At 39.7% G+C, this 13,115-nt stretch overlaps 1 protein-coding gene across 7 annotated transcripts in view; it reads left to right on the top strand.

Moving 5' to 3' along the window:
* The window catches only part of ATXN1 (ataxin 1), a 453,518-nt gene that overhangs the window by 169,449 nt on the left and 270,954 nt on the right, over positions 1-13,115 (top strand). For all 7 annotated transcript variants that reach the window (XM_030817352.1, XM_030817350.1, XM_030817346.1 and 4 more), the window contains one exon: positions 4,548-4,675. The gene's annotated coding sequence lies outside the window, so the exon portion shown is untranslated. The remainder of the gene's footprint in view (positions 1-4,547; positions 4,676-13,115) is intronic.

Genomic DNA, 13,115 nt, shown 5'->3' with positions numbered 1-13,115 from the left:
ACTATTACCAGTTCATTCTGTTCAACTATGTACTGGTAGCATTTGTAAACAATTCATTTTTTTTTTCCAAAATGCGTTGCAAAATAGTCTTGCCTCTATTTTCCCGTTTGCAGTCTATTTCATTAAATTTCTGCAATTCTAAATTAGAATAGCATCTAATAGACCACATATGAAATGTGCTTGCTATTAATTCATACATTTTATGGCATATTCATTAGTCAAATCCTTAGTATTTATTTATGAAGTCACATTACTCTGTCCAGTAATTAACAGAAGTGGATGAATATGTATCTCTAACTTGTTTTTTTAGCAAAAGAAATAGTTTAAGTAAGTATTTATAATTATGTCAGCTCAATGTTTACAGCACTTGAATGGTGATGTGTGGTTTCTGTCATTTAGATTTCATAGATAATTTTTGTATGGAAATGGTTTGCTGTTGATGCTTTGGTCCCTCCACACATATATCACAGATTACCGAAACAATCATTTGTCCTTCAGCTGCAACGAATAAGACTCTTCTTTATCCTGAATTTTCTGAGCTCCTCTCTAGCCAGTTTATATCCTTACACAGATGCTCATGCTAATTAATGCTTTAATATGAAAAATACTGGCAAATAAAACTGTTACATTTTACCCATGAGTTGTAAATTCAGCTTAGTTGCCCTAACAATACTGATAGTGATAATGGCTGTACAATTAATATTTATGGAGTGCTTCCAGTATACTGAGCTCTGTGCTAAACATTTTACTTATGTAGCTTAGTTAACTCTCATAATAACCCTGTGAGGTAGATGTTATTAGCCCGTTTCACAGGTGAATTTGTAATCATTATGTCTTAACACATTTAATAATAATATTCTCTATTAATCATATATTTCAAATGCCCAGCTCTGGAACTTTGCAGTATGAAACGTGTGTGTATGTGTGTGATGTATATATAATATATAAGTATATATATATAATATATAAATGTAGATTATATAATATATGTGTGTATGTGTGTATACACACATTTCTTTTTTTGTTGTTGTTAATTCGACCAATATTTATTAACAATTTATGTGCCAGGCTGCTGTACCAAACTCTGGGGTACCATGATGAGGGGATACCTCTTTCTTGCCTTTAAGGGACTTAGGTTGTAGTGGGAGAGATGGACTTGGTTAAGGAACAAGTACAGGAAAATACGATAATTGCTTTAATAGGGATAGGTACAGGGGTTGTAGAAAAAATGAGAGAAAAGGGCCCCCGCTTCCCAGAAGGTGTCAGGGAGTTTTTCACAGAAAAGCGGCCCCAGCCCTGAGACTTGAAGACTGAGTGAGTTTGAAAAGACGATGTGTGGGGGGAACAGAAGAGAGAAGGGTGTGGAGATGAGGGAAACAAGGTGGGGTCAGGGAGCTACAGGGAGGGACTTGGAGGTGCTGAGGGTCAAGTGCAGTGGGAGGAGAGACCCGGCTGGCTGGGGTCAGAGCTCAAGGAGCTTGCATGTTATCCAAAGGAATGTAGATGTCATACTCTGTGTGCTGGAAAACGATTTACAGATGAATTCAATCAACACTAATTCAATCAGTATGATTAAAGGATGACCTTCCTTTTTTCCTACCTTCCTCCCGCCCTTCCTCCTTCCCTCCTTCTTTGGCTCATTTATTCACTCAGTAGATTTTATTGAGTGCCCGTAATGTGCAAAGCTCTCCACTGAATCCCGAAGATGAAAGGAGGGGTGAGAGTGGACACAGTTCTCCCTTTCTGGAGTTTATTGATTCGTGGGGGAAAACAAGCATTAATCAATGAATCAACCAAAAAATGTAAAAATTACAAAATGACTACTATAACCAGGGAGGGTCATTCTATACAAGTGTGTCATAGGAGGTGGTGACCTGGCTGGGGAAGTCAGGAAGGCTCCCTTGGGAAGAGGACTGAGCTGAGAGCTGAAGGAGAAAAGAATACAAGGTCATTTGATAGAAGGGGTGGGTGATTTGAGGAGAAGTCTTAGCAAGGAGGAAGTCATGTGCAAAGGCTTTAAGGCCTGGGAAAGCAAGGTCCTGTTAAGGAATTGAAAGTAAGCCAGCCATGCTGTAGTGCAAGTTGGAAGAGAATGCAGGTTTTGGGGGCCATGTTTAGAAATGGAAAGCCACTGCAGTGCCTTAGGCAGGAGCCAAGGAAGGCAGTGGGGTGGCAGGGTGGACGCGGAAAGACATGTTAGGGGGCCAGGGAAATAGTCCAGATGAGCCCCGGTGGTGCTGGAGAGGAGCAGAGGGAGTTGAGGAATATGGCTGCATGGTTGAATATGGGGCATAATTTGGGAGAGGAAGACGTCAGAGTGATGTTGATGCCATCACTGAGCTAGGGAACATAGGTGAGGGCAGAATCTATTCTGCTTAGATTTCCAGAAAACATTAGGGGATAGATGAGGACGACATCACAATGGAATTTAAGCTCAAGGTTGGCCTTGAAAAATGAGTAGCAATTTTCTTTTTTTTTTTTTTTTTTTTTAGACAGAGTTCCGTTGTTGATGCCCAGGCTGTAGTGCAATGGTATGATCTCGGCTCACTGCAACCTCTGCCTCCCGGGTTCAAGCGATTCTCCTGCCTTAGCCTCCCGAGTAGCTGGGATTACAGGCACCCACCACCATGCCTGGCTACTTTTTTTTTTTTTTAGTATAGACGGGGTTTCACCATGTTGGCCAGGCTGGTCTCGAACTCCTGACCTCAGGTGATCCTCCCACCTTGGCCTCCCAAAGTGCTGGATTTACAGGCGTGAGCCACTGTGTCCAGCTGAAAAATGAGTAGGAATTTTCTAAATGGCAAGGAGAGGCAAAGCATGTTAATCAAAGGGAGTGGCATATGCAAAGGCAGAGGCATAACAAAAATAGTGCAAATAAATGCTTACACATATACAAAAGGAGAGTTATTGTGGGACCCATACGTAATTTTGTTGATTTCTTGATATGCTCATATCCATTTTGTGTTGCAGTGATTCTAAGATCTGTATTAGTATGTAGACTTTGTGAACAGGTAAACATGTTTAAGAATTTTTTAAGACATGGCTGTATTAGATATCAAAATTCCTCTCTTCATTTTCATATCTTTACTTTGGAATTCATACATGCCTTTTGATATCATCTGACTTGTTTCTAATGAAATTTAGCCACTTAGGCAGGACGTGGATTTTAGGTTTCTGCTTGGTATTTTGGCATCTGGATTTGGGATTACTTAGCATTTTTAATTTACTAAAATAACCATCAACTTATACTTAGTTGAAATATGAACATGTTGGTTTCAGTTGAGCTTGGGAATTAAAATCAAAGTACAGTCAAATCCAAAACAAACAATAGTAATTTTAAGACTAGGTGACATAACCCTTTGGGGAAAATGAGGTGATAGTGATTTGATACTGTTTTTTTTTTTTTTTTTGAGACAGAGTCTTGCTCTGTCACCAGGCTGGAGTGCAGTGGCATAATCTCAGCTCACTGCAAACTCTGCCTCCTGGTTCAAGTGATTCTCCTGCCTCAGCTTCCTGAGTAGCTGGGATTATAGGCATGCACCACCATGCCTGGCTAATTTTTGTATTTTTAGTAGAGATGGGGTTACACCATGTTGGCCAGGATGGTCTTGATCTCCTGACCTCGTGATCCGCCCACCTCAGCCTCCCAAAGTGCTGGGATTACAGGCATGAGCCACCACACCCGGCCCTGATACGTTTTAATACTAACTACAGAAGTGTTGGTAGCAAGATCAGCTTTGAAGAGATGGTATAGTACTAGAATCCTAAGCATGACCTCTGTGAACTGTTGGCTTAAGTACTGGCTTTAACATCTGTTGGCTGTATTTACTCTCAGTTTTCTTGTCAATAATGCAGAGGTAATCATGATTCCTGGCCACCTCACAGATGGCAGTGGAGTGGGGCAATGTGTGTAAAGCCCTTAGCACAGGGCCCAGAACATAGTAAATGTTTAATCAATGTTCGTGATGACCTTGGCCATCGCTGACATCATGTCTTAACTGAGTTATTAACAAAGAGGCATGTGTAGTTTCAAAAGTGAAAGTGAGGCTGGAATGGTAAATGCATGCGCTGAATTTGCATAATTTTGTGGCTAGAGGGAGTCTTAGAGAAAGAGAGCATCAAATTCGGCAATATTTGTGACATGTTCTGTGAAGAACTGACTGCTTGTTATTTCTTAGAAATCTTAGAATCATTGAGCAGGGAAGGAGGGGCAGGAACAGGTTTATTTTGATAGTGGTGTCTCCAAGGTGAGGAGATGGGATGGGAAGCAACCCCTGGCCAGAACCCACTCATCCCTGGGGATAGGGACCTGCTGTGTCTCTGCCTGCTGAGTTTTTGACATTCTGATTTAAAAACCTTGTGTGTGTGTGGTGTGTGTGTGTGTGTGTGTGTGTGTGTGTGTGTGTCTATGTGCGTTTGCGCATGTGCATGTGTGTGTGAGAGAGATTATGCAATATGATGTTTCCCGTTTCTATGACTTGAGCGAATGTGAATGAAGACCACAGAAGCTGCCTAACTCAGTGGGAATATTGTTTTTATAATTACAGGTCTAGGCATTTTACATTGAGATTCTCCACTGCCACCCTTTCTACTCAAGCAAAATCTTCGTGAAAAGATCTGCTGCAAGGAACTGATCGCTTATGGTTCTCCATTGTGATGAAAGCACATGGTACAGGTAAACATCTCCAAAATCTTTAAAGGAAAATAATTATCACTGAGTTGTAAAGTCCCCAAGATAGTGGTGGGGGTATATATATATCTGGTCACACAAACATACACACACACCATAAACATGTATCTATTCACGTAGACTCCATTTTTTCCTACTGACTCTTTTATGAAAATGGAACCCTTGCTTTTTTGTGGGAAAGGAAATAACTTCTACTTATTTTGAGGTCACTGGTTAGGATAGATGACAAGGCATTGCTGATAATTCTGAAGGCAGTGTTTATAAATTCACCTAGAGAGACAAACATCAAATGGTAGTGGAGATTGTAGAAGTAGTAGAGATTATTAAGAGTATTGTTCCTCTTAATATAATTCTGAACATCTTTCACAGCAACAGATATTTTTCTACGGTATAATTATTAATGATTATATAGTATACCATTGAGTAAATATTCTAAAATTTATTTAATTTATATCCCTTCTAACTGGACAGTTAGTCGTTTCTAATTTTTTTGCCTTTTTATTTTCTTGAGATAGGGTCTCACTCTGTCACCCAGGCGGGAGTGCAGTGGCATGATTTTGGCTCACTGCAACCTCCACCTCCAAGGCTCAAGTGATCCTTCCACCTCAGCCTCCCAAGTATTAATAGCTGGGACTACAGGTGCACACCACGACGCCTGGCTAACTTTCGTATTTTTTTTTTTTTTTGTAGTGATGGGGTTTTGCCATGTTACCCAGGCTGGTCTCAAACTTGTGACCTCAAGCAGTCCTCCCACCTCAGCCTCCCAAAGTGTTGGGATTACAGGCGTGAGCCATCACACCCAGCCATTTTATTGCTTTCGTGATGCCAAAAATATTCTTATAGCTCTGTATTAGTTCCCATTACAAATTATTTCCTTAGGCTAATTTCTTAGCAGCACACTGGTAAATGTAAGAGTTTTCAAGTTTTACGGCTTTTGGTAACTTGTTGCCAAATTACTTTCCAGTAAAGTCATACCAGTTTGTATTTCCAGAGGCAGTTTATGAGAGCGTCTACTTAATACAGTTTTCCAATGCTGAGAATTTTGAAAACAAAAAGTTTTTGCTGACTGATTATGCAAAATGGTGTTTCCATGTATTTTGGGTTTTGGGGGTGGGGGGGTCATTTGTAAGTAAATTGTACTGTTTTGTAGAACCTTCCTCCATTAGACAGGAGCATCCTTGAAACTTACCAGATTTTGACATTTCAGCAATAATATTAAATCCAGAAGGAGTAGAAGGGTCCTAGGGAATTTTAAGTTCTTCCTTTCTGGCCAAGTATTTTTAGACAACTATGAAATCACTAGATACAATCATTTTTCAGTGGAAAGCATAATTTTTCATTTCTTAAAAAGAGTAAAAAGTATTTAATAAAAAATTTTTATTAGACATGTATCTAAAGTTATACTGCTCATTAGTTTAAAAATATGTATGTGCCTATATGTGTGTGTGTGTGTGTGTGTGTATATATGTCCAATATCGGGAACAAGATTAAATATAACTATGTTAGTGCCATATGATGGAAAAGCTGTAGATAAGATTGCAAGCTTCAGGCTGCCTGGGCTCAAATTCCAGCTCTGCTGTTTTCTTGAAGTGTGACATTGGGCAAGTTACTTTGCATGTAAAATTCAGATAATAATAGTACCCTTCTCCCTTGGGTGTTGCTGCAAATAATATATATGAAATGTTTAAAATCGTTAAAACTCCTATTTCAGGAGTATTTAATCATTTGAGAAAATGATCGATATAGAAGTAAACAAATGTAAGGTATTGGCATGAACCATAGTATAATCCTAATCTTCCAAAATTACTTTGCCTCTTTTTCCTCCCTCTTTTCATCCTCCTCTAGTATCTAAAAAAAGGGTTTAGCATACTTCTGAATGGATTTAATTTGTATTAGTGGAGTAATCCCAGTCCTGGAGAGACTTCCTGATTCAAGTCTTCAAGTCAGAGACCCATTTTTCACAGAGCTTTGAAACCGTGGCTGTCTGGATCACCTGGCTGGGGGCACCCTTGGAGCAGCCGTTGGGTGAGAGCAGAGCTTCCTTCCCAGCCGGGGCTGCCTGGCTCCTGTGGTACAGCAAGTGCCTTGGGCACAGAGTCCCTCACCGTCTGGCACCATATGTGAGCTGCCCTAGTTGGCTCATCTCTTTCCGTCATTACTAAATAAGCTTCATTTCACTAAATAAGTGAAAGAGAAGGTAGATGAAGAGACCCCCCCCCGGCCCGCCCCCGCCCAGCTCTTAGGAAATGCATGCTTTATCCTACAGATGCACGAAGGGGAAGACTATAGGTTTGTGAATCTCTTGACCCTTTGGCTCCATCGTAACGTTGAAAAGTGAAAGGAAAAGTGGTCAAAGAATCATTTGGCATGAGGGAGACAAACACAGAACGACTTGTATGGCTTCAGCCTCTGCCTTTCACTGGTTACCCTGCAATGAGCTCGTGTATGTAGACGCTGCATTCGTTTTGGCCCTAATTTCTGGTCTAATTTGAACAGCTCTGTATTTCTCAGCAGAAGAGGAATATCTGAATTCCTAATTAAGACATGTTAGCTTAAGAATACCTCCTTAATGTGTCATAAATCATTCCCCTGTGACTGTGAGGATGAATAAGAAAACAAAACTTGGATTTATACACACATGTATATTATTTCAACAAAATTAATAAGTTCATAGAGGGAGAGAGGACAACAAATGTGTTAGTAAATATAGGTCAGGAAAAGAGTTCATAATGTTCTGCCAGATTCTGATGAGGCACCTCGTGAGTGTAGGTAGAAAGCCTCACGTAATGGTAGCGGGAATGGTAATAGCACTACCATATGGAACATTTGGTATTTGAATAGCACTTAGCTTTCTCCCAAACTACAAAATCAATAAAGACTCAGAGAGGAAGAAAGGATTCTCTTGCTGTGGATCACTCGCTGGTGTGCAGAAATGCAGACGTGTTGGTTGTCAAGGGCTTACCAGAATAAATTTCTCTAGGGAGGCAGGAGAGTGGGAAATACTTAACCATATTAATTGTGCTGCGACCTCAGATCTGTGGTCGGCAGTTTTTGCTTGTTTCCATATACTACACATGGTTGCCCACACCATTTTTGCATTCATGTAGAAGACCTATCTGCAAGACCAGGCAGAATCATTGTTGAAATCTTAGTTCGCAAAGTCCCATGGGGACTTTGGGGTGTCTTAGGATTTTGCCAGCACAAGTTAAAGCACAACTTTTGAATCATGAGAAACTAAGACAAGGTCTTTAATTGTAATCCCATTCAGTCATTCCTCACCCATTTATTAATTTAGCAAAGGCCTTTTTTAGGGGCAGGTGTGTTCCAGTATAGGGCTGGGCATTGAAGATAATGGAGGAAAACAAGATTGACACGAGACTGGCCCTAATGGAGTTTACAATCCTCAGGGAGATACAGTCAACACCATCATAACTGGTTTGGGGGAATAGGGGAGATGAACTGGACCATTCTAAAAGGAGGCATGAAGTGCATCTGAAATTGGAAACTGGAGAAACCAGTGGAGAAAGACCTGTTGATCTGGAAGGCACAGAACAGAAAGAGCCAAAGAATAGTCAGGGACTGACAATGAGGTTGTGATTGTTGACAGCTGGACCAGGTCAGGAAATGAAGAAGGTAAGGAGAGAAGCGTACTCTCTAACACCCCTGGAATGCACAGTTGCTAGGGCCAGTAAAGATCGTCGGGCTACTCATCTCTCAATTTAGGTAATGTAAATGATGCATCTTATTGACAATCCATATCCTTAAGAAATTGCGAAATGAGTCTTTTACTTTTTATAACTATACAAACATGTTAGAAAGATGGATGTCACCGTGTCTTTATCACAGTATGGTGATTTTTTTAACCACCCAAAGGAAGAATCGAGGTACACCAGAACACATGTACCTTATTCTCTTACTAACCATATCCTTTTTCTTACTTTACCCACTATAATTCACCTCAGAGAGTGAAATTAATTATATAATTAATCCTACCTTTTGTGTACATGCATAATTAACTTTATTTAGTTCACTTTAAACAGATTTTAGGTTCCACATCTAAATAATAGCCCCTCCATTTGTCACATCTTGACCTCTTTACTATTTGGTACCCTTCCACTCAGCATTGTTTGTGGGATTGTGGTTCTTCTTACCTTCCTCCCTCCATTCCTGGGTGCTTTTAGTGGTCTCTTAAATAACAGGATCTGCTCAGAGATTTCTTTTATCTCCTTAGGCCTTGACCTGCGTTTGGTAAAGGCTGCATTTTTAGCTTTGGATTTACTGTCTTTGACGAACCTTTTTCTCTATTTTATCCCTCCCTGGTCAGCTGCTCTCTTCGGGCCCTCAAACATCCACCACGTACTCTACCCAGATGTTTTCTCTTTCTTTAACATGTCCAGTTTAGTTGCCCATTTCATCCCCTACCCCCCATCCATGCACCCACCCAACACACACACACACACACAGGGAGTGCATTCTCGAACATGGGGTCTTTTCCCCTTCAGGCACCGTATGTAACCCACCCCGCCCCTCAGCTCTTAGGAAATGTTTCCTTTATCCTACAGAAACACAGAAAGAAAAACTGTAGGGTTGTGAGTCCCTCTCAACCCTTCGACTACATCTATATGGTAAGATTGAAAAGGAAATGAAAAAAGGTTGAAATGTACATTTCTAAGGTTAAGAAAATCCTACTAATATTAAGTATTTAGAATACAGACTCCCCCAAATTTATCTTTCAGCATAAATATGCCCTTCCCTTTTCTCCCACCCACCCTTCAATCTGTAGATAGCCTCCATAATTCATAGCCAGTTTGGGTAAAGGCATTATTTTGAGACATTTAATGATTTTTTTAGGAACAACGAAAAATGTAGGGTCAAAGATTCAAGAGTACATTGTGTTTTATATGTAGGCATAGCTTTTAAACTATTTTGGAATACTTTAAAGTTTTAAAATAACTTACCAGGCTTCTGTATGAAGCATTTTATTCTTTGAAAGTTTTATAAATAATATGATTTCTGGTGTAAGTATGGAAACATTCACATAGTTGTAATAACTCTCATGAAATAAGGTAGACTATTCCATCATCTGTGTTTACTCTTAAGACACATTAGAACATGGTTGATATCAAAGCTTACAATTTTGTCTCTCTTATTGCCACCCTAAAGCAGACTGCTGCACAGACCTTCCCCTGGTACACTAATGCTGCTTTCAATGTTGGCAAACCATACTACTCAAAGTGTCGGCAAAACTTGAGGTAGAAATCCAACTTTCATACAGCTTTATCAAAATGACAGTATTCTATGGTACTTTTCAAATCACTATTTTTTTCTCTTAGAGGTTATCAAATGAAAGGAAGCATTTAAATATGTTTTCTAAATTCAGGAATGTGAGATATGAGAGCTTTTGACATTATAGAATTTAGAGGTGGAAGAGAAAATGAACATTCAGTTCCCTTTCTCCGTAACTCAAGATCTCTGCTCCCTGAATATCATTAGTGCTTCTCATTTCATCAGTGTTCAAATAGTGAATCATTCATTCACTGATTGTTGAAACAACTGTTATAAGATTTGGAAATAATATACAGAACATCTTGGAAGTACTTTTTTTTTTATTAGCAAGAAACAGCTATATGCCAAAAGTATTAAGAAGGATCATCTCTTCAGAATAAGTGAGAAGTATATCACTGGTAATTTTTTAGATTTTTGCTGAATGTTTTAGTAAAATTTGGGGAGGTAGTTTTTTTTTGAGTTGGCAATTATATTCTGTCCCTCTCGTTTTCTCTTCCGAAATAATCATTCTTCTCTCTCTCTTTCTAAAATGGGAGCCACAGAGCCACTGTGAGAATTGTATACATATAAACCTGAGAACATTGCCTGGCCTGGTACATAGTCAATGCTCAATAAACGTTTCTTACTACTGTATCTACTGTGTTCTGTTTCCCCTCTATTCAACACCCTGTATTTTTTCCTGGTGGAGATTTTCCTGAGTACCTAAACAAATAAACATAGCCAAACAAAACAAGAATTCAGTGCTGATGCCGTGTGCTTTAGAAGCTGGGTCTGTGCTTGACTTTACTGACAGAGATGTGATACTCTGAGTGTGTCTGCAGATAAAGCCAAATTCAAAATTCAAGTGAAACGCCCTTGGACTTGGGAATGAGTCGGGGGGGCTTTGAACAAGGTACTCAGTGACCCTGTGCTTCTAAGTTCCCCATCTGTAACATGAGTGGTTTGCTCTCAGAGGTTTCTTCCACCTCTAAAAATTACCATCATTTTGCAACCTTGATGCTTTAAGACTTTGAAGTCCCTGTAGAAAAGAACCTATGAAAAGCAGTCACTGTTTATGTTTTCCCCGTGCATTTTAGTAGCTGCGTAGAGTGTCTTTTGGTGTGCGTGTGTCTTCCATCTTGCTCAGGTGGAGCTAATGACCTCCTTCTCCAGGATAGACAATAAAACAAACCAAAACAAAAACACTCCGTTCATGCACAAAGGCAACCCTCTTCCAGATGCTTAACCCCTTAAATGAGTATTTCGATGACACAGAGGGATCATCACTTCACTTGCCAGTGAAATACAGCCATCTCTGGAGTGAAATTTGGCAGCTGTGAAGTAGTCAAGCTGCAGTACTTATATGACAGTTTGGGGAAAAGGAGTGAGACAGAAATAGCATTTTCCAAAATAATCCCATTAAAACGACAGGGAAAGTGGAATTGGGCAATAAGACGGGAGGATGGTTTGCCCCAAAGTCTGAGTGTCCTGTTTAGACAATGTGGACTTCAGCCCCAGAAGCTCTAACTTGTGTCACTGCTGGAATATAGTGACCACAGTCAAGAATCCCTTACACACACCCAAAAAGGGAGGCTTGTCTAATGTCCCATTGAGCTATCATCTTGTGATTTTTTTTCTGTTTTTCCTACTACTCTAGTTATCAGGCTGTGTTGGCATATAAATGGATCTGTCTTTTTAAAGCTACCTCTTCCTTTTGCCCCCTGCATAAGATAGTGTTGTAGGTAAGCATTTTATAACATCAGAAAGTACTCAGCTGAAAAGGAGTGATGTTAAAGCACCCTTTGGGCTGGCTCTGGAAGGATGGGCTGACTGACCAGAAAGGGAAACTCTTCTGTTTAATTCCAGGATCTTGGGAATAACAGTGACAGAGAAGGAAGATTCGAGAAGTAAATGTGGTTGAGTACAAATGTAGAACTCTTCAGATTCTCTGGAATGGGGTGGCCATTGTGATAAATATTAGGATACAAGCGTGGAAGTCGTGGATAAAATTGAAAGCTACTGAGCAATATGTGCAGCAACAGTTTTTAAAAAGCAAAAGGAAGATTTGTCAACATAGTCAGAAATCATCAGATCCTCAGATAATGGAACATCAGATCTCTCAAAAGGAAGATTCCAGGGAATAAAGAAAGCAGATGATAAAGGAACCTGGGCATTTTAGTTTAACCAGAAAAGAGAACGCTACCAAAAAAATTTAGGGATTAAAGAGTCAGTTTCATTTAGAAGCACATAAAATATTTATGTAATGAGCAGAATTTGTAGAGTCTACTACTATAAAATAGAACCAAAAATGAATTCAAGAAAAATTTGATAAAATTAATATAGTGGGAGAAAATGAGATACAATATCAGAAATTCTAGTTTTGAATCTCAGTTCTGCAACTTATCAGCTTTGTGACCTTAGGGAAATCACTAAAAATCTGAGGGTTTTTCCCCCATCTCTATAAAATAGAGATAATTATAATATCTGTCTCCCAGGGGTATTGTGATGATCAAATGAGATAATGCATTGAAAATGTTTTGTAAATTGTAGAGCCCTCTACATATGCTATTTCTATAACTCTACAATTTCTTATGGCATGGAGTGAGTTCTCAGAGACAGTAATCACATGTGGAAATAGCTTAGAGAAGCAGTCAGAGGCAAAATCTATTGTATAATAATTTAAAAATTCATGTGAATTATTTTTTCTGCTCCTCATTTTACTGGCCCAGAAATTCTTCTATGTTTACAGAATTTTTCCAAAAATATTCTGGTGAGCCCTGTAACAGAATTGTCCACTCTCTGTTAAGCTGTAAACGACATGATTTTTTTCCTTTTTTTTTTTTTTTTTTTTTTTTGAGGCAGAGTCTTGTTCTGTTGCCCAAGCTGGAGTGCAATGGCATGATCTCGGCTCACTGCAACCTCTGCCTCCCAGGTTCAAGCAATCCTTTTGCCTCAGCTTCCCAAGTAGCTGGGACTACAGGTGTGTGCCACTGCACCTGACTAATTTTTGTATTTTTAGTAGAGAGGGGGGTTTCACTATGTTGGCTAGGCTGGTCTCGAACTCTTGGCCTCAGGTGATCCACCCTCCTCGGCCTCCCAAAGGGCTGGGATTGCAGGCATGAGCCACCATGCCCGGCCAAACCACATGATTTTATAGTAA

The sequence above is a fragment of the Nomascus leucogenys genome, chromosome 8, assembly GCF_006542625.1.
Source record: "Nomascus leucogenys isolate Asia chromosome 8, Asia_NLE_v1, whole genome shotgun sequence".
NCBI classification, from domain to species: Eukaryota; Metazoa; Chordata; class Mammalia; order Primates; family Hylobatidae; genus Nomascus; species Nomascus leucogenys.
This window is presented reverse-complemented; position numbering and strand designations above follow the sequence as displayed.